Source organism: Ambystoma mexicanum, chromosome 3q (assembly GCF_040938575.1).
Source record: "Ambystoma mexicanum isolate Mex_15411 chromosome 3q, UKY_AmexF1_1, whole genome shotgun sequence".
Classification (NCBI taxonomy): domain Eukaryota; kingdom Metazoa; phylum Chordata; class Amphibia; order Caudata; family Ambystomatidae; genus Ambystoma; species Ambystoma mexicanum.
In genome coordinates, this window is record NC_090926.1 from 954,518,506 (window position 1) to 954,540,494 (window position 21,989).

Sequence of the window (21,989 nt, forward strand, 5' to 3'; positions counted from 1 at the left end):
GGATCACATTTTCAAAATATGACAGCTACACAATTATTAGAGAAAGTGCAACAAAAGGATGAGGTTTTACAATCAAATATTACTAATCTATTAGCAAATATGCGTGGTACTAAAGAGTACTGGTTTCGACGTCATGGAGATGTACGTTGTATGATCAGAAACCTTGGCCCACCCACTTGGTTTGTTACATTAAGTTGTGCAGACTATGCATGGGAAGATTTACATGATTTCCTACGCATATCAAATAAAAACAAAACAAACATAGATATTCTAACACCTGGAGAACTTTGTTCTTTGGATCCTGTTAATGTTTCAAGATATTTTCCACCATCGCTTCATTGCTATGCTACATTTTATTTGTAATAAAACTGTTCCTCCCCTTGGAGAAGTGCAACACTTCTTTTGGAGAAAAGAATACCAAGCCAGAGGAGCACCAGATATCCACATGCTTTTATGGATTAAAGATGTTCCTAAACTTGGTCAAGACAGTGATGCCACTGTTTTACAGTTTATTGAAAAATATGTCACTTGTGAAATTCCATCAGAAGCCACAAATAGTGATCTTCGTGCACAAATTTTACAATTTCAAAGACACAAATGTGGAAAATATTGTCGTCGCAAATACAAAAACAAAGGCAAATACTACACCAAATGCCGATTTGGTTTCACTAGACCAGTTACAAATACAGGTCAAGTAAACAACCTCATGTCTTCAGTTAGACATACTGTTAAAGGAAAGTCACCTAAAAATACATATTACATAAAAAGAAAAGATGAAGAAAAATATATCAATGATTATAATGCAATCATTGCCCACTTATGGAATGCAAACATAGATGTGCAGTACATTGCAGACAATTCTACTGCAGTTGCACGATATGTGTGCATACTTAACTAAAGCAGAAAAAACAGAGCTCCAAGACCTCTGGAATGACCTGTCATCAGATAAAACAGTATCTCAGAAATTATACAGCTTGGGCATAAAAATGCTCACCCATAGAGAATGTGGATCTTATGAAGCAGCTGATTGTTTAACTGGTACTTCATTGTATGGTAAATCTGAAAATATAGTATGGCTAAGTCTTGGTCCAGCTGAATCTAGAAAAAGAGTTCCAAAATCATATGAAGATATAGAAACAATAGCCAAACATGTTCCCAACAGTCAAGACATTTTAAAAAACAATTTATTGGACACATACTACCCAAACAGAAGTAATACTTTGGAAAACATGTGTCTATACCAAATAGCCCAAAACTACACATACAAAATAATATGAAACCCGATGAAAAAAAAGTTAAATATAGAGTGACAGACTGTGAAGGCAGCTTAGTTAAACTCACTAAACCAAATTTAATTAATCATATCAAATTGTCATTGAAGACTCCTCAACATAAAGAAGTATATTACATGTCCCTGCAACAACTCTTCAAACCATGGAGAAAAGCAGAACAATTACTAGATAACTATGACTCATATGAGGATGCTTTCAAAGCAAATGAAAGAACTATAACTGATGTAAACTTTACACAGTACAAAACAATGTTGCACAATGAACAGCAACATGAAGAAGAACTCCAAGCCCAACTAGATAAGGATACTCCTGACAGTAGTCAACCTTCTGTAACAGGAAGCCAAGAACCACTGGGAGAACCACTAATAACAAATGAGGCAGAATTAGCTATGATTGAAGTAGAAAACACCATGTGTCAGTATGAAGATAAGGAAGACTTAACTATACTACAATCAAAACTAAACAATGAGCAAAGTAGCATTTTTCAAGAAGTAACAAAACAAATTGCACATGGTATAAAACATGAAAATAAAGAATGTTCCTGCCTTAATTATAAACCTATACTACTGTACGTCAGTGGTGAAGCTGGTTCTGGCAAAACATTCCTAATCAAAAACATTAGTAAGTTCCTTCAACAATTGACAAACAACAAACTGTCAGCTGTTGTCACTGCCCCCACAGGTTTAGCTGCCTACAACATAGGTGGTGTTATATTACACCGATTACTACTATTACCAGTAGAACACCAGAACAAATTAGACTATTACAAACTTTCTGCAGAAGCTGCAATGGAATTACGCAGAGTATTGAAACAAATGAAAATGCTACTAATAGATGAAGTGAGCATGGTCTCCAACCTGATGTTAGCTTTGATTCACCTCAGATTACAAGAAGTACTCAAAACAGACTATGAAGAGCTCTTTGCAGGAAAACACATTATTGTTTTTGGAGATCTGCTTCAATTAACACCAGTAAAAGGTGAACCTATTTTTAAAACATTAGGGCACAAACTCTGCCGTAAAACTGTTGGCAGCATTGGAAATGCCAACCTTTGGCAACATTTCCAATACAGAGAATTAACAGAAAACATGCGCCAATCTGCAGATCTAACTTATACCAACATTTTAAAAAGTTTGAGAGTTGGTATACTTTCTAAAGAAGCAGAAGCAACATTGAAAACCCGGCACATTAATGCACTTTATGGCGATAACGCATGTGCTACAGATGTTATGGAACAATTAGCCCACAAAAATGTCAATTGTATGGCCTTAATGCCAACTCTTGCAAGCTGTTTCAAATTCAATGAAATCATGCTAAGTAAAGAAATGCAACCAATAATGGAAATTAGCGCCACAGACAAACTAGATGTACATGGTATGACACTACCCATGTGTGACCAAGCCACAACAAGATTAAATAATTTAGAAAAATCAATCTCAAACACAGCAGGCTTAGAAAAGATGTTAAAAGTATCCTTAAATTGCAGAGTAATGCTTAAACGTAACCTTGACGTGGACCAAGGACTAGTTAATGGAGCACTGGGTACAGTTGTTGGCTTTCAAACATACCCACGTGACAACAAAATTCAGTTTGTCAATATACTCTTTGACAAACTTTCAGAAGTAAAACGGAGAGGACGCTCAACAGCTAGATTCCTTCTCTTCAAAGATATGTATGTACACAGAGAACAATTTCCTCTAACTCTTGCATACGCAGTCACAATTCATAAATCACAAGGTCTTACCCTAGACAAAGCATTGATAGATATTGGTAACACAGTCTTTAAAGAAGGCATGAGCTACGTAGCACTATCACGCTTACGTACACTTGACGGTCTATTTCTAATCAACTTTGATGGAAGTAAAGTAAACGCTGATATTCCTTGCATTTTAGAATATAATAGACTTCGCTCACTATACACTCCCAATCTAAACACATATTCTGTTCCACAAAAACTAAAACATTGTAAAAGAAAACTAAATCAAACAGAAATGCAACAGGACGTCACTGCAAATCCTCCAAAGAGAGTAAAAGAAACTAATACTTCATCAAGTACCACAAACAAAAAAGAATCAATTAGAGAAAGTAAACCAGGTACTTCTTTAAAGAAGGAAGACAAACTCCAAAAAAAGCAGTTAGATACAGAACTACCTGGACCATTTAAATTCTCAAATATAGTTGGTGTAAGTTGCTATGCAAATGTAGCAATGAATATTCTATTTCAATTACCACCAATTGTTGACAACATTTACTTACACAGTACAGACCCATTGTGTTTGCAAATGTTAGTACTTCACAGAAATGCACCAAACAATCCTGACAACACATATAGTGTTTTTGGAATAAGACGACAATTGGACTACTGTGCTGGAATGGTGAAATTCACTATAAACTCACAGGAAGATCCACAAGAATTTCTAATGTACTTACTACAAGTACTGGAAAACAAAAACATACCTATAAATTAAATCCTTCAGATTTCATATATGTGGAAACATACATGCACTCTCTGCAACAATGTGACACAAGAAGAAATCCCCAATGAACGCTTCATATATATATCAATACCTAATTGTGAATCCATTCCATTTCAGCGACTTGTACAAAATGCAAACCATGGTAGATTATGCTCTACCTGCAATTCAGATAATCGCTCCACGTTAGTAATACAAACACATAGTAAATGCGTAATACTAATGCTTCTACGTTACACTGCAGATGGTACCAAAAACAACTGCAAGCTGACTGGATTCACACATGGTCAAATATCACTTGGTAAGAAAACCTTCACAACAATAGGTATAATCTACCACGCAGGAGCCACAACCAATTCAGGGCACTACACTGCATACATAAAAAAGAAATGTGGATGGTTTGAATGTAATGATAGTACCATTACTCTAAAGCAGAGATTACCAGCAAATCTTACAAACGCTTATTTGATGTTCTTAAAACCAAAATTTGATAAATAAACTGTATTTAAACATTTAAGTAAATTTGTGTTACAAAAATATAAACTGTTAGAATACTCCAAAAGCTATCTAACTGCTCAAAGATTCAACAACAACTAATCAGATAAATGAATACCACTAAATTAGACCAGAAAAATACACAGTTAGAATACGCCAATTGGTATCTAACTGTCCCAAAATTATAAATTTGTGTTAAAATAATATAAACAGTTAGAATACACCAAAAGCTTTCTAACAGCTCAAAGATTCTACAACAACTAATCAGATAAATGAATACCACTAAATTAGGCCAAAAAATAGACAGTTAGAATACGCCAATTTGTATCTAACTGCTCCAAAATTTTATAATACCAAAACAAATGAAGAATCTGTTCCTGCTCCAAAAAAAATACAACAAAGCAAAGTAAATAGCATTAGCCAGAAACAACAAGTGAACACTGAAAACAAACAAACAAATAAACTGTAGCATAACAGAAAAAGGTTTTTTTTTTAATCCAACATGAATTTTTTTTTCTCCCACAGACCCAATGATTTTAGCAACAAATACAGAAACTGAGCAAATTGCACAGTACTCTGATTTGTACTCTACTAAATATGAGGATCGAAAAAAAATAAAAGTATATTGCTTATACAATGTAATAAGTCATTACAAAATACTAATTTTCTTTTATCACAGAAATGAAGAAGAAAAACATGGAGTCCCATTACTAGACCAAACAGTAAGTATACAATAATAAGGACAACCATAGCAGCATATCACATCCATAGTATCTAATACCTTTGTTCCTTATACATTTGTTTTTCACCCAAGGTTATAAGCAAATATGAATGTGATATGCTGCGGTGGTTGTTGCCAGGGCATAGAGTCTTGGGTGCACCCAAGACTCTATGCCCTGGCAACAACCACCGCAGCATATCACATCCATAGAGTCAAACATTTCAACTATGATCTATGGGAAACTTTTAATGTCCGCGAACAATGTGAGTGTTCTTAGAACACTTTGAACTTGCCAGCGAACAATACGGACACCGTTTTCAGGACACCCCCTACGAACATTTCAGAACAACGCGATAGTTCTTACAACACTTTCAACTTAACAACGAACAATACAGACAGCGTCCTAAGGACACCCCCTACGAACATTCCAGGACACCGGGAGTGTTCTTAGAAGCGTCTTCAGAACACCACCATCTTGTTTATTTGCGAACATTTGAGGACACCGCGAGTGTTCTTAGGACACATTCAACTTGACAAAGAACAATACGGACAGCGTCCTCAGGACACCCCCTACGAACACTCCCCGGACACCGCAAGTATTCTTAGAAGCGTCTTCAGAACACCCCCATTTTGTTTATTTGCGAACATTTCAGGACACCTCGAGTATTCTTAGGACACATTCAACTTGACAGAGAACAGTACGGACAGTGTCCTCAGGACGGCCCCTACGAACACTCCCCGGACACCGCGAGTGTTCTTAGAAGCGTCTTCAGAACACCACCATTTTGGTTATTTGCGAACATTTCAGGACACCACGAGTGTTCTTAGGACACATTCAACTTGACAGAGAACAATACGGACAGCGTCCTCAGGACACCCCCTACGAACACTCCCCGGACACCGCGAGTGTTCTTAGAAGCGTCTTCAGAACACCCCCATTTTGTTTATTTGCGAACATTTCAGGACACCGCGAGTGTTCTTAGAACACATTCAACTTGACAGAGAACAATACGGACATCGTCCTCAGAACAACCCCTACAAACATTTCAGGACACCGGGAGTGTTCTCAAAAACGTCTTCAGAACACCCCCATTTTGTTTATTTGCAAACATTTCAGGACACCGCGCGTGTTCTTAAAACACATTCAACTTGACAGAGAACAATACGGACAGCGTCCTCAGGACACCACCTACGAACACTCCCCGGACACCGCAAGTGTTCTTAGAACAGTTTCACTTTGCTTGCGAACAAAACGGACACATATTGACTCCTTAGAACACCCCCTAGTCAGTTTATTTAGAACATTTCAGAACACCTGTGATGGCCGCAAACAAATCGAACACAAAAAGAACGTCTAACACATAAAAAACACAACGTTCATCCTATCTCATACACTCCCACCCTCCCCAAACACTCCTACACACCAACACACTCTACAAAATACACATTTTGAACAAAGTTTCACTGCGCTGTCCGGGGACATACGCGAATCCAATATGGCGGGCGCTACCGAAAAATCTGACGCGCTTCACGCTCCACGCCGTCCAATCAGCGAATACATCGCATGTCCACGGACATGACACAAGCCCATGGGCCAATCGGGGTGCTGTCCGCGGAGCGAACAGGGAAGTCCGTCCGCCAAGCGAACGCAGATATCACTAATTTTTTTGCCTTACATTTTGGTCATTTTTAAAAAAACTACTGGAGAGATTTACACCAAATTTACAAAAGCACGCTTTTGGGACCAGGCCGCCGCTCCTGCCGCAAATTTGGTGTAAATCCGTCCAGCGGTTCGGGCTGTAGCCGTGCGCAAAGTTTTTTCCCATTCAGTCTATGGGAAAAAAAAAAGTTTTGGGACCCCCCCTATAACTTTTCCCCCCCTGCACGAATCCTCACCAAACTTTGCAGAAAAATTCAGAGTGACCCAACTACTTTTTTTGCAAAGTTTGGTGAGGATCCGTCCAGGGAGAGCGAAGTTATAAGCCGCCCAAAAAGTGCTCTTCCTATGGAAATAGCAACTTAACCATAACTACATGGCCACTACCGTGGCCATGTAATACCTCAAAAGAAGCACGTTATATAAGTATACTTCCACTATGCACAAGAAGTAAAATCAACAAAAGATTACTAGAGGCCACATGAGGAGAGCTTCATATTTAGCAACTTGAGAATAAAAGGCAGAAAAGAAACTCAGCAGATACAAATTGTGCCAAAAAGCCAAGGTCGTATCAGCTAAAATAGACAAACAGTAGCTACAATTAATGAAGCAAGGAACAGAATATCCTGCTCAGAAAGGTCAAGATAAGAAGCAGAAGGCAGGTGGTGGGCAAAACGAAAAGCAAATACACAAATTACATGGAGAATAAGGCAATTTTATGGTGTCTGAATCACATGACCAGCAGAGCAAGAAGAAGTTCGACTTTCACACCTACGCATGGCGGAGTACCATGCAAAGATATCAGAACTTTTTCCAGACAGAGATGCAGTCTCAAGGCCAACCACAGTGAAAGCATTGACACATGACCACTGAAGTGATGATTGATAGTAGCAATAATTGGAGGAAGTTCCGGGGGGTGCGGGGGCTGACAGGCACCCTGCACCTGGCCGTCCATTCTGCATGCTGCTAAGCAAAGTGTAAAAATATGAGTGGGCTGGTGCCAACCCAATCATAGTGGACCAAGTAATCTATTCATGAAACTCCCCGTTTTTTGCCAAACCATTGAGTTGTCATTATTGATTTCATGCTTGAGTATTAATCTGCATCCCCATCCCCATCCATCTCACGGGTGCTGCTATTCCATCTTAAAGTGCTATTGGGCAACCCCCAGCTTTATGGGCTGGTGGGGTCCTGGTGCACACAGCATCTTATGAGCAGCTACACTCATTGTATGTGGTTTATAAAGTCATATTCCCAGGTAAAGCTAACCTTCACCACATTCATCCTGATATCCCTAAGTATAGCTTTATGGTCCTATTTCAAGGCACAAAGATTATATTCCAAATCAGCTTCATGTAACCAGGTAGAGCAACCCACTGCAAGCTACAGCCTTAAATGGCCAGGACCTGCACCCTAACACCAGGTTCAGATGATGTATGTCCAAATAATTCCATCCAAACTCCCACATGCCCCAACTGTGCAAATTTAAATCCCCGTTCTAATGCATGCTGTCAGCCCAGAGAGTGGAATGGGACAGAAGCAGTGCAGTAACTGGTGAGGCAGGCACATCCCAGTCAATGTGGTTTGGACAATATCTTGCAACTATTTCTACTATTTCAGCATATTGAAACGCCAATGTGAAAGTAGAAGGCACCATTTCAGCCATGGCACACATGCCACAGCACCACCCAGTAGCCATCAATGAAAGTTCATCTCCAGTTTGGAGCCAACGAGCACGGCATTATGGGTATGCAAATTATCCAAAATGTAATGCTTTAGCTCCAGAAAATTGTCTTTGTCTTACAGAGCAGTTCTATTTTAAACATGGCTTCTTCAACCCTCGAGTGCAGACGACCATCTATATCCTTAATCAGGGTCATCAGTTCAGTACAGTAGGAGTACCTTGTTATTGGATCATCGGGGCATGTGTAGCAAACACCAGCAATGTTATGGTGGGTATAAAATGCCTTGGAAAATACTCTTTTACCTGATAGGGGAAAGTAAAACTATCAATGAGAATGCAAAGTCTTTAGCCTCTACATAATGTATGATGGATGACTTTGACTTGCTGTCCTTGCGTGGCCAAGGTGCTGGTCTGAAAGAGTTCAAGCGTTATGCATCCAGATCTAAAAAAACAGTGAAGAAGTCTATGGTAGATGCAAACGATAGAAAGGTCATGATTGCAACCTGCAAAACATGTTTTAGTTTCCAGGGCTCAAAGCACGACTTTTCCAAGCGGGTTGTGCAATATGGCTATGTTGACAGGGTTGCGGACGACGTCATCAGTTCTCAATGTATTCCTACATACAACACTGTTCTTAACTTCGAGAACTACGTATCCTTTGTTTTCATGAGTAAACGTTAGTTTGTTCTCATTAGTATTTATTTGTTGTACTAGTGAGCGGTCTCATGCCATATCCTCTCGTCTTGTTTCTCCAAAATACGGAAACGCACATTGCGGGCAAAAAGGTAAACCAAACAAGAAAGCATAGCCAGTTTGGGCGGTGTCCTTCCTTTTTCTAAGTCAGGTAATTGGAGGAAAAACTTATTGAAAATGACTGATATACACTTCCACGTGCTCTTTCTAAATAGTATGAAATCGAGGGATGTGTGCCGTGCGCCGGCCACAGAGCAATGAGTCAAGGCAGCTTGTTTCTAGGAGTTCTTGTTTTGGAAATTGTAACTTAATGAAAAACTGTTGAACCCACATTAATAGATGAAGAGAAGTTGATCCATGGAACCTGAGGATGGTGCTTCCAACCTCAATTGCTGCAGGTGTGAGTGAGCCTTCATGCCCCATAAATATGTGTATTTCTAGCTTCAAACTAAAAACATGCACAATTTACAAACATCATTACTCGCTGACTGAGTTTTTGAAATATTGCACAATCAGTGAAGATGTTTTGAAACAATGTTTCATGTTTCATTCTTGTACTTTTTCTTTCAATACCTCACACAAGCACAAACTCCACAACCCACCACACTAGGACATTAAAATCATTTTAATTCTTGCATTAAAATGGACATCATTTAATTATTCTCAGTATATGTTAGGAGTAAGAGTAGATTCAAATTTATAATCTTTCCAGGGCAGAGTTACAGAATTAGGTTCATTTTTTGGGGGACCTGTAGGGCTTTGATTTGTGGATGGAAGGGCAGTGCACCACACTAGTTAGAGTATATGCAGTGGACTGAGTGCACACATGCATTTTGTAGGTAGTGGGGAATGCCAAAGGCAGTGTAAGTCACACATGCATTGTGTTGGCAGAGGACGCAGTCAAATCACTGAGAAGCATATGTGCATTTCATAGACAGAGGAGAAGCCAAAGCCGTGAGAACATCACTTCAGTTGCATAGGCTGAGGAGAAGGCAAATGCATTAAGACCCCAAACTGAATTTTGTTGGCAGAGGGGAACACCATATCAGAGGTAGTCAAATGGGAATTTTCCAGGTGAGAGAGGCAGGTTAAGTACTGTGAAACTGAGAACCTTTTTTCAATTTATTACGCTGAGTCGAAGTCCAAAAGGTTGAAAAACCTATGTGCAGTATGTAGGCAGATGAGGAAGCTAAAGCGATGACCCACTCGCATTTAGGAACAGGAAATGGTCAAAACACTGAAAGCCCCAACTATATTTAGCACACCATAAAGCAAGCCAAAGTGCGTAGAAATCAATGCACATGTTTCAGTTGAATAGGAAGGCCAAATCAATGAGAATTCAACGTGCATTTAAAAGGCAGACAAGAAGGTTAAATCATAGAGAATCACAAGTGCATTTATTAAGCAGAGGAAACCCTCAAAGCAACTCTATCTGCACATTTTAGATAAAGGAAAAAGCCCAAGTACTGAGAAGGGTACCTTAGAAGTTCAAAGCATTGAGAACACTGTCTGCATTTATTAGGCAGAGAAGAAGTCCAAGCTGCGTAAGCCAGACTTGCATTTGTATTCAGAGGAGAAGGCCAAAGCACATACATCCCCAAGCATATGTATTAGGCACAGCAGAAGGCGAAAGTAGAGTCAGGCATATGTGCATTTAGTAGGCAGAAGGGAAGTCCAAAGCAAAGGGTACAAGCAGGTAGTAAGATTCGACATTGAGGTAAAGACAAATAATCAAGTAGATAATCCCATCCTGTCTGATCCCTAAATGTCACCCGTATAGTGTCAATGCCCCACATTCTTACATTCCATTTAGCATCCCACAACAGAGACATAAACAATTTGACAATTCGTTCTGACCGGCGGAGAGGGCAGGTCCCCTTCTCCCTCCGCGCCTGCAGCCCGTGAGCCTTAAGCATCAGCACGAGTCCCCAGCATGAAAGAACAGGTGACCGGAGTGAACAACTGACCCGATCATCCAGAACCACAGGAGAGGGCAGGAGCCCTTCTCCCACTGCACCTACTTCAACACTGCAGCCCGTGAGCCTCAGCACAAGTGAATCAGCTGAGCTGACATGATCAAACAACTGATCCCATCAAGCAGCAACGTCTAAACCTCAAGGTGCCCACATCGGTGCATTGGGTGAGTGTTCTCTGCAGCATCTTACCTGATCCTTTGTCCGCCAGGATCTACAGACATATTTCTGGGCTTTCTGCGGCAATGCTGCTTTCACCCATACCGCAAGGCGATTCCAAAATGGCCGCCCACATCGCCTGCATTTCAGTTTGCCTCGTTGCTAAGCAACGTAGACAATAAACACTGAGCACATCCACCGGCAGGCAGAAGTCGGCTTTCTCCAGGTAAGGCCCTCGAGAGATAAGGCCCTGTTCGCGCCTGTTAGCGTGCTGGTGTGCGCAACCCCACCATATTCCATCCCTAACCCACAGGCCCCCTGCCTATAAACAAATATCCCTTCTCCAAGGATCCACAGGCTTCATTTCACAAGAAACGTGACTTTCTTGCTAATGCTGGACTATTTCTTTCAAGGACCTTCTAGGCCTTCTACGAGTGGCCGTGCTTACGGATTACTAGCATCAGCCGATTCATCCCATCTGGTATGTTATGCATGGTAGAAATCATTTCTGATTTACCTACTCTCCCGCCCACCACAAAGCTGTTAATAATTGCTACAGTCCTTTTGCATGAACAGGATATCGCTGTAAGTAATTGTATGCCATGCACTACAAATATGTCGCCCACTTTCTGGTCATGACTGATTGACCTTGTGCCCTCGCACACGCCTTTATGGTCTGCTCTCTGATTCTGTCACAAAGTTCTCTGTACATTGCTAGCTTACCTAGACGGGCTACCCCCACCTCATATTACGTCTAGACCGCCATGCCCTAAACTATCTGGCCCCTATGCCAATGTTGCAGCCCACTGCCTCAACTGAATTAATGGAGCTGAACGGGCCTGTTGTTGCCCACAGATCCCTGTGAAACCACTGATCATTGTTCACTAGCCTGCTGTTGCCTTTGTACCTCAGCAACCTCAGCATTCAAGCAGTAACTTTATGTGCCCAAAGGCATCTGCAACCATGCAGCCTCCTGCACTTACTACCGCTATCTGCATAGTCCACTTGTGCCCTACCATTTGATTCTGTCATCTAGCCATTTGTGCCTTATACTTGATTTCTGCATTTAGCCCATTTGTACCCTACCATTTGTTTCTGTCATCTAGCCCATTTGTGCCTATACTTTACTTTTGCATTCAGCCCATTTGTGCCTTATACTTGATTTTTGCTTTCAGCCCATTTGTGCCTTATACTTGATTTCTGCATTTAGCCCATTTGTACCCTACTATTTGTTTCTGTCATCTAGCCCATTTGTGCCTATACTTTACTTTTTTATTCAGCCCATGTGTGCCTTATACTTGATTTTGCATTTAGCCCATTTGTGCCTTATACTTGATCTTTGCATTTAGCCCATTTGTGCATTATACTTAATCTTTGCATTTAGACCATTTGTGCCTTATACTTGTTTTTTGCATTCAGCCCATTTGTGCCTTATACTTGATATTTGCATCTAGCCCATTTGTGCCCTATACTTGATTTTTGCATTCAGCCCATTTGTGCCTTATACTTGATCTTTGCATTAAGCCCATTTGTGCCTTATACTTTGCATTCAGCCCATTTTGCCGTATACTTGATATTTGCATCTAGCCCATTTGTGCCCTGCATCTGATTTTTGCATTCAGCCCATTTGTGCCTTAGTATTTGGCAGAAAAGGATTGTTGTGGGAAACAGGTGCCCTGACTGTTAGATGTGTTGAGCAAGGGCTGCAGAATGAGGCAAGGGTTGAGGGCAACCTGCCAACGTTGCCAACTGTATGTAAGTGAGACAGGGGGTTGTTGCCTGTTATCTGCGCACAAAGACACAATTTCAGCTAAAATTAGCGTAAAGTTTAATTGAAGAAATCTTGAACAGCCGCAGCCTGACACGTGTTTCGAGCTGAAATGCTCGTCATAAGAGGCTGGTAATTCTGTGCATGATTATATAAAGATCCAAAACATCAAACAAAAACAAAGATTAACAGAAAAATAAAACATAGAGGGTTGGCATTGTTGTACCAACAGTTACGGTTCCAAGTAAGGGATACATGTCTGGCCGCACCCGCATTGTTAAATCAAAGGGTCAACAAAGACAGCGGATAAAAGTAATATACCAGCATATGATTGCATGAATAGAAATTATGAACAATTAATCAGATTGCATATTTTTGTTTAAAATAAAGGATATAGTAATTATATCCATAGTTACCAGAGTCGTTGCATGATCAATGGTTTGGAAGAGAAACAAAAATAAATACGAATTGACATCAATTACGTCCCATTACCTCAACGCAGAGTGACAAGAGCATCTCACCAACAGAACTTCAGGAACCAGAACAGTTGAACCTAATGTGTAACCTCAGCAGCTACGAACTCTCTCCAGATCAATGCACGGTCCTAAATAAGGGCCTATCCTTTGCTCCATCGGGCAAGAATGAATTTGTCCAGATACAAATCGACTTGTTCAAATTTATTCGTAAAATTAAACTAAAAAAGTTTTTTGCTACTCAAGTTAAATTCTTTAAAAGCAAAACCACGTACCTAGCCCATCAGATATCACGATGCAAACCATGCTTAACACACATGTACTTCTCTCATTAGAAGAATGTGAACAGAATTCACTTATGAACATAACAGAACTTATGCATGATCTCGACATTCAACAACAAAATCTAAAAATTAAAGAGTTATCTAATAAATCCAAATTTGTGCCAACGTTTCCTAAAGACAATGTCATTGATACCTTTCATCAAGCGGTTCTGAATGATATTCACCTATTACAGGACAAACCTAGAAGTAAAGTCAGGAAATCCAGACACAACTTAGCCTACTCTGAACAAAAAGCTTTACGAGAACTAGCATCGATTGACTCAATCATCATCAAAGAGGCAGATAAAGGGGGACACGTAGTAATTATGGACAAAAAGGATTATATTACAATGGGATTAACACATCTTACATCCCCAGGTTGTTATGAACCTCTTCCCTCTGACCCCTTACCACAGCTGAAAACAGCAGCCTGCCGAATGTTTTCTTCATGGCACTCACAGGGTTTACTGACCGATGTAGAGAAACAGTTCCTTGTAGTGGATGGTCCAACTATGCCAACATCGTATTTTTTGCCAAAGATACACAAGTCCTTTGATACTATACCTGAAGGTCGACCAATATTCAGTGGTGGAGGTGGCATACTGGAACCCTTATCCATTTATATCAATGAATGCCTGTCTCCTTTGGTTATCACTATACCTACTTACCTGAGAGATACTATGCATACACTACAAATACTTGATGAACTAAAGATCAAATCTGGATTAATTTTGGTAACGCTTGATGTTAAGGCACTGTATACTTCAATAGATCATGATAAAGCAATTTCAAGTGTTGAGTACATATTCAGAAGCCATTCGGCATCATTTTTTGATCATATAGCAATGTTAAAAGAATTTCTATCTTTTGCATTAACTAATAATGTATTCATATTCAACAATGTTTATTATAAACAACTCATTGGTGTAGCAATGGGCGCGAGCTATGCCCGGCCCTTGCGAACATCTTCATGCATCACTTTGAACAACAGTTTGCACTGGTTAACAACCCTTTTGTTCAAAATATTTATGTTTGGAAGCGGTACATTGACAATGTTCTTTTGGTATGGACAGGAACTGTGGACTGTTTGAATGAGTTTGTCTCTTTCTTGAATACAACACATGGGGTATCCAATTCACTCATGAATACAGCGACACCAGTATCAATTTCTTAGATCTTACAATCAGCATAATTGACCATAAACTTGTTACTAAAACATTTCGTAAAGACACGGCTGTTAACTCTGTATTGCATGCTTCCAGCTGTCATAAGAAGTCTGTCATTCGTAATATACCTAAAGGTGAATTCCTAAGTGCAAGAAGGAATTGTTCGAATAATGGTGATTTTCAAGAGGAATGTCAATTTATATGTAGACAATTTTTGTCAAGAGGCTATGACAAGCATGCCGTCAAACAAGCTGAAGCTTCAGTCATGGGTCTGAAGATAAGCTATCTGCTTACTCCCAAAGCTAAAACGCAAGCTCTGTACAGTAAGAAACTTCAATTTATTACGAGGTTTAATGCAGATAGTTCAGATTTGTACACCATTGTTAAAAAACACTGGCATTTACACCAACTTGATCATGACATCATATCTTGGCTAGACCCCCAACCCAGTTTTATCTTTAGCAAAGCAGCAAATTTAAAAAGCATTTTGTCACCATCTTTTATGATTAATGAACAACCAGTAAAGACCTGGCTAGAGCAGGCAGGTAGTCACGGTTTCAACAGATGTGGGAACTGTTCGATGTGTGACTATGCCTTAGTAACCAGTGCAATTGACTTTGGCAAACTGGGTGTACACCGAATCAATTCCTTTATTAACTGCAACTCCAAATTCTGTGTATATTGCATTATATGTGTGTGCGGCAAGCACTATATTGGCAGTACTATTAGACCACTAAAGATAAGAATTCGGGAACAATATCCACTATCTAATCAGGACTCGAAATATCCATTGGCAACACATTGGCAAAGAGAACACCAACTTGATGACAAGTCCAATATCAGATTTGTAGGCATGGTGAAAGTGACGTTGCCCCAACGGGGTGGTAACCTAGTGCTGAAATTAAGACAGACTTATTTGCCAGTACCGCACTGTTGCACACGGTCTCAACACTGACCATGAACTATCTGTGTTCCTTTAATAGATGCCAGAACTACTACAAGGAACCAATCAGTTGGCATTACCCAACATTGTAAATGTATTTTGCATGCAAGGTTGTCTCTCCCGCCGATGAAAACATTACCATTTCTTCGTATATATGAATCAATTGTTTCCTCATCCACTTTACAGGTATATTTAGACTTTTGTGTTCGGGGCATAAGGAATTAGGCTATTTCCTAGGCACATCAGATTATGTTGGTTGGGCTACCCTAATAGCCCATTTCAGCGCGCCAGTCCTGGTCCTCCCCCCTGCTCTTCTGTACTTAAGTCTTTTATTGTTTTCCGTGCCCCTTCTGGGCTATACATACACGGCTCTGTTTCCGCGCACAACCAAATTTGCACTAATTAATTGCACCATCATCACCCAAGGGGTCTCATTTAATTTTCAATCCTCATTTATCATCATGTGTCTCACCAAGTCCAATTTTCAGTGCCTTTCGCTCTAATTTACATATCACAACATTGAGACTTAATGAGTTCAAGTGTTTGGAGTATACGTGAGTCTCAACCATTGGTCTTTAATGTGCCTTTCGACCTCTGGTATCATATAACATCTTGAATAATTGAGCGCGGTATGTGCGAATCAACATACTACAATATGGCGGCTTTCTACCTGGCAGTCACGCGTACGATCGTGTACGCTTCAGTTCCTGACGTGAACGTCGCAGTGTTTATCTGTGGCGGCATCGGCCGCGGAGCTTCGGCTACAGTTCACATCGGCAGAGACGCTGGTGAGTGTGGGTCTTTCGCGTATGCCCCTAGACTTACTTTCAGTCTGAGGGGCTACGTATGTGACCAATTAATCCCCATTATACACTACATTGTTAGCTAATTAGCCATTCTCTTTGTTTTTTCTTCCTCTTTGCCCCATGCAATCGTCGCTGTGCTAATTACTTTCTCACATGGCTTGCAGAATTCTCACGCATCGGAAGTGATTAATTTAGGTACGCTTTGCTTTACGTATTCTTTATATGTTTGCATCATTAACTTAATAGTGCTTAGTTGTATGTATTGAGGAATAGTCAGAGTGAAGAGGATCTATTTATATCACTCCAACAGTTGAGCCCACATTATTTATATATCTGGAAGACTAATCAATTACCGGTAAGCACTTTTAACCTCAGTAACACCTTTTTAAACAGCACTAATTTATGAGTGACTTAGCCTTTATTGATCTTCTCTAACTATATGTTATATTCCCCAATAAATTTCTCAGTCTGGGCTGATTTACAAAGATAATAAGGTAACCCCTTCCCTTTTTCAGTTAATTGATCCTTTGAGTTTGCCCATTGAGTGGGAGAGACATTACCTCTCATGCTTTTGTTAAAACATGTTTTTGGATTACTAATTGATGTCAATTCGTATTTATTTTTGTTTCTCTTCCAAACCATTGATCATGCGACGACTCTGGTAACTATGGATGTAATTACTATATCCTTTATTTTAATGAAAAATATGCAATCTGATTATTTGTTCATAATTTCTATTCATGCAATCATATGCTGGTATATTACTTTTATCCGCTGTCTTTGTTGACCCTTTGATTTAACTTTACGCTAATTTTAGCTGAAATTGTGTCTTTGTGCGCAGATAACAGGCAACAACCCCCTGTCCCATTTGTGCCTTATACTTGATCTTTAAATTTAGCTCATTTGTGCCCTAACATTTAATTTTGTCATCTAGCCCACACGTGCATCCAAGCACATGCTTATATGCCCCACAACCCTTACCAATACACCATGAGCATTTTAATACTTTGCCTTTGGTCCATCACCCACCTACTGCTCCTATCCTGCCCTACCTCAGGTGCTATCCTCCACCTCAATACCAAGACTCTCCAACATAACCCCACCCATACAGCCACCTTCCACTGCACCACCATGGAGAAAGTCGATCTCACCAATGGACCCAGGACTGAATACACCAGCAAACCACTAAGCTGACCTTGTCGTCCACCTACCAGAAGCTCCAGACTGAGAGCCACACTCACAAGACTACATGAGCCACTGACTAGATCCCTCCCTGTCACCAACAAAAGAACTATCACACAACATACCAGTACTAGTCAAACAACTAGGTCATCGCCAACCTCCTCTATCAAAACTAATCAAACTAAAACCACCACCGCAGCCCTTCCACTCAAAGGTGGATCAATAAACACCAGATCCCTAACAGCGCATGCAACCGACATCTGTGAACTCATACTTGCTAATGAGTTGGTCTTCCTTGCCATTACAGACCCCTACTATCTCTAGCAATCCCAGAAGGCTACACAATCCTGAGACAAGATAGAAATAACATGGGAGGTAGTGGTGTTGCCATCATTGCCAAAATCAGCCTCAACATGAGAACTACCTCTATTCCAGACTTAAACTCCTGCAAAGTATACTCTATCAAACTCCTACTTCACAACTCCCAGGCCCTTAATATCCACCTCATTTATAGGCCTCTTGGTACCATGGGTACTTTTGAAGAAGACATTAACTGTCTACTTTCTACTAATCTCAAAACCTCCACTCAACTTTTGATTCTTGGAGACTTTAATCTAGGTTATAACAAGCCTTCAGACAAACAGGCCATCAATGAACCTAATATCCTCACTGAACTAGGACTTACCCCAAAAATGATGGCACCCGCCCATAATAAAGGAAGAACCTTCGACTGGTTGGCGGAATATAACTGCTCCGTGGCCATTACGTCCATCTTCCCACAACTATGGACAGACCACTATTTAATAACCTATGATTTATTTACCAGTAGGCCAATTCCTACAGCCAACATGGCACCTTCATGCCCTACCAGGAACAAAAAAAACATTACTAAGGAAGTTATTCCTGCCATTCTACCCACTCTAAACCATCTTAATGAACACCTAGATCCAAAGATGCTCGTAGATGAATATAACAAAATCATACAAATCACTCTTGACAACGTCGCCCCTCTAAAATGTAGACCAAGTAAACCTAAAGCTCACCTTATCAAATGGTTCACCCCCAAGCTGAAAGATCTCTGTCAACTCAAAAGATGCTGAAAATCCACTTGGAGACTTACCCCATCAGATGACCATAAAAACAAACTCATAGAAATCTCCTCACAATACAAGAAGGAAATTATCTTGGCCAAACACAACTCATATAACAAACGGATCTCCCCAGCCAACTCAAGTATGAGGGAGCTGTTTGCTATCTTAAAGGAACTAGAGTCGCCTACTCCCAACCCAGATATATACATAAAAGACAAAGCCTGGTGCACAGAGATACAACAAGCTCTAGCCAACAAAGTTACCATGCTCAAAAAAAAAATATCAGTCAAGAAAGCAACCCTTAACCAACCACTTTTAACCAACACCAACCTGCCCCCTATGTAACAAAACATTACCACCCAATTTAGATTTGCAAAAACATCCATCCGAGAAGTGGAGAAAGTCATCCTCTCCCTCAAGCCCTCCAACTGCCAAGTTGACTTGTGCCCTGCACAACTTATAAAAGATGCCGCGAGAGAACTCTCTCCCTTCATAATTAAACTTGTGAATGCCTCCTTCACCTCAGGCATTGTGCCGTCCAACTTGAAACAATCCTGGGTACTACCATTGCTAAAAAAACAATCCTTAGACCCCCTCATTCCTACCAACTACCGCCCGATCACGACAGTCCCCTTTCTATTAAAAATCTTAGACAAGATCGCTTATACACAAATCCAACAATTCCTAGAATGTCTTAGGTGTAAGACAGTTTGGATTCCATCCACAACATAGAACTGAGGCCGCTCTCATTGATATGAAAGCTCAAATTGATGAGCTAAGAAACAAAGGTCAATTTGCCCTTCTCCTATTCCTGGATCTCTCAGTCGCATTCAAACTTGTAGACCACAAAGTCCTTTGCAACCACCTCAATTCGGCAGCACACTCCTCCAAAGAAGCCATAACCTGGGTTGAATCCTTCTTCAGCAAAAGGACCATGATGGTGTTCTCCCCCACAGATGCAGCAGACCCAATCCCCATCTCATGCGGCGTGCCCCAGGGATCCTGTGTATCTCCAACACTCTACAACATATTAACTAAGCCCCTCTTTGATGATCTGGACCTTCTTGGTATCACCCACACTAACTATGCAGGTGATACCCAGATTCTCCTCCTGCTTTCAGGGGATTATAATGAGGATTTGGCCTTGGTAAATAGGGTGTATCTCATCATTCAGGCATGGACGGCCACTCACGATCTATGCCTGAATGATGACAAAACAGAGTTAATCAACCTGGGCAATCACTCTAATCTCAAAAAACAAGGCCAGAACTACTCTGCTTTTGAGATCGATGGGAGCACTATTAAGGTAGCCAGGGAAGTGAAGACTCTAGGCTTCCATCTAGATCCTACCCTCTCCTTCAACACACAGGTAAACTCATTGGCTTCGGACACAGCTCACACATGTAAACTTATCAGAGCAGGCAAACACTTTATCTCTAAGGACAATTGCATGATTCTAGCTAGAGCTCTTGCTCTATCTAGACTCGATTTCTGCAACACCTTATATATTGGGGCCAACAAACACACCATACACAGAATTCAAATTCTACAAAATAACGCCATGAGAGTTGCCCTTGTTATCCCTAGAGCACACATTTCTAAGATAAGGCTCACTAACAACCGCTTGTCTACCCAAGATAAAATACTACTGAAAGTAGCCTCCCTCACTCACAAAGCCCTCAACAACATGGCTCCTTCCTACCTTACTGACAAATTTGAAAGAAGATCCTCCAATGCCAACACACTTAGCATTCCTAGCTTCAAACTCACCAAGGCCGTAGGCGCCAGCTTCCCCGTCCGTGCAGCCCAAGTATGGAACTCACTACCCCACACTATACGTGAGGAGAAATCCTACCCAAAATTCAGATCCAATTATATTAACCATCTGAAACAATTAGTTAGCTAGCCAGCACTACTTACCCCCCACTATACTGATGATATACTTCCTGCAAACTGTTTAATATTCTGTATATAATCCTCTGTACTAGCGATACAACTTGTATATATTGTTGATTATATGTGTAACTACGTAACTATGTAACCTATGCCTCACATATCCTGTACTGCTGCACCCTATTACCCCTGGGTCTGGTGCACATTATTAATGAATAAAACAAACACCCCCTTTCCTAAACAGAGTTAAAGACCAACGCACTGAGAATCCCATGTGCATTTTGTAGGTGGATCCCCATGTGTAATTAGAAGTCAGAGGAGAAGTCCAAAGCAGTGTTAGGCACACTACCATTTAGTAGGCAACAGAGAATACTAATGCACTGAGAATCCCACATGCATTTTGCTGGTTTAGGAGAAATGCAACCAGACATATACCATTCATGCATTTGGTGGGTGTAAGTGCAATGAAAAGCACTGAAAACCATTCATTAATTTTGTAGGCTGAGTAAAAGGTAAAAGCATTGGAAACCCCATATCCATTTCTTAGGTGGGAATGAGGGACAAGGACTGAAACCCCCACATACATGTAGCAGGCCTTGGAGAAGGAAAAAGCAGTGTTATGCACAGTTGCATTCGCTAGGCAGAAGAGAAGCATTGAGAACAAAGGGTGCTAAAAAAAATATCCGCCTGTGTGAAATTCCTGACTTTGCAAAATTGTGGAATGTTCTGGTTTTTGTTCACCTACAAAGGTAGCAAAGATTTTGCATAACCCTTCATTTGGCTGAAAACAGTTCATAGCAATTCTGTTTGTGGCTAATAACCAATGCACGCATTTATGTGCATGATCAACTATGTTGCATGTTATTCCTGATGTTCTTGTTCCAAATCATCATCTCATGAAACAGTACATGCATGAGGTAAGAACTGTTGGTGAAACTTCAGCAATGTTAGGATTCCTCCATTTTTGGCTGACAGTACTGCCCTGGTGAAGGTATCCCAACAATAGAAACACATTCAGAGTTGACGCTGGCTGCGGGGCACATTAGATATGTGTTTGCTAGCCTGCTTTGGATTGGCCACAGCTCTGTTTTGGTGTGCCAATAAAGCTATACCAGCACTTATCTGTCAAGTGCTCATTATCTGAAAGATAATGCCCAATCATTTCCAATACTGACTTTCTTTACATGGACAATTGT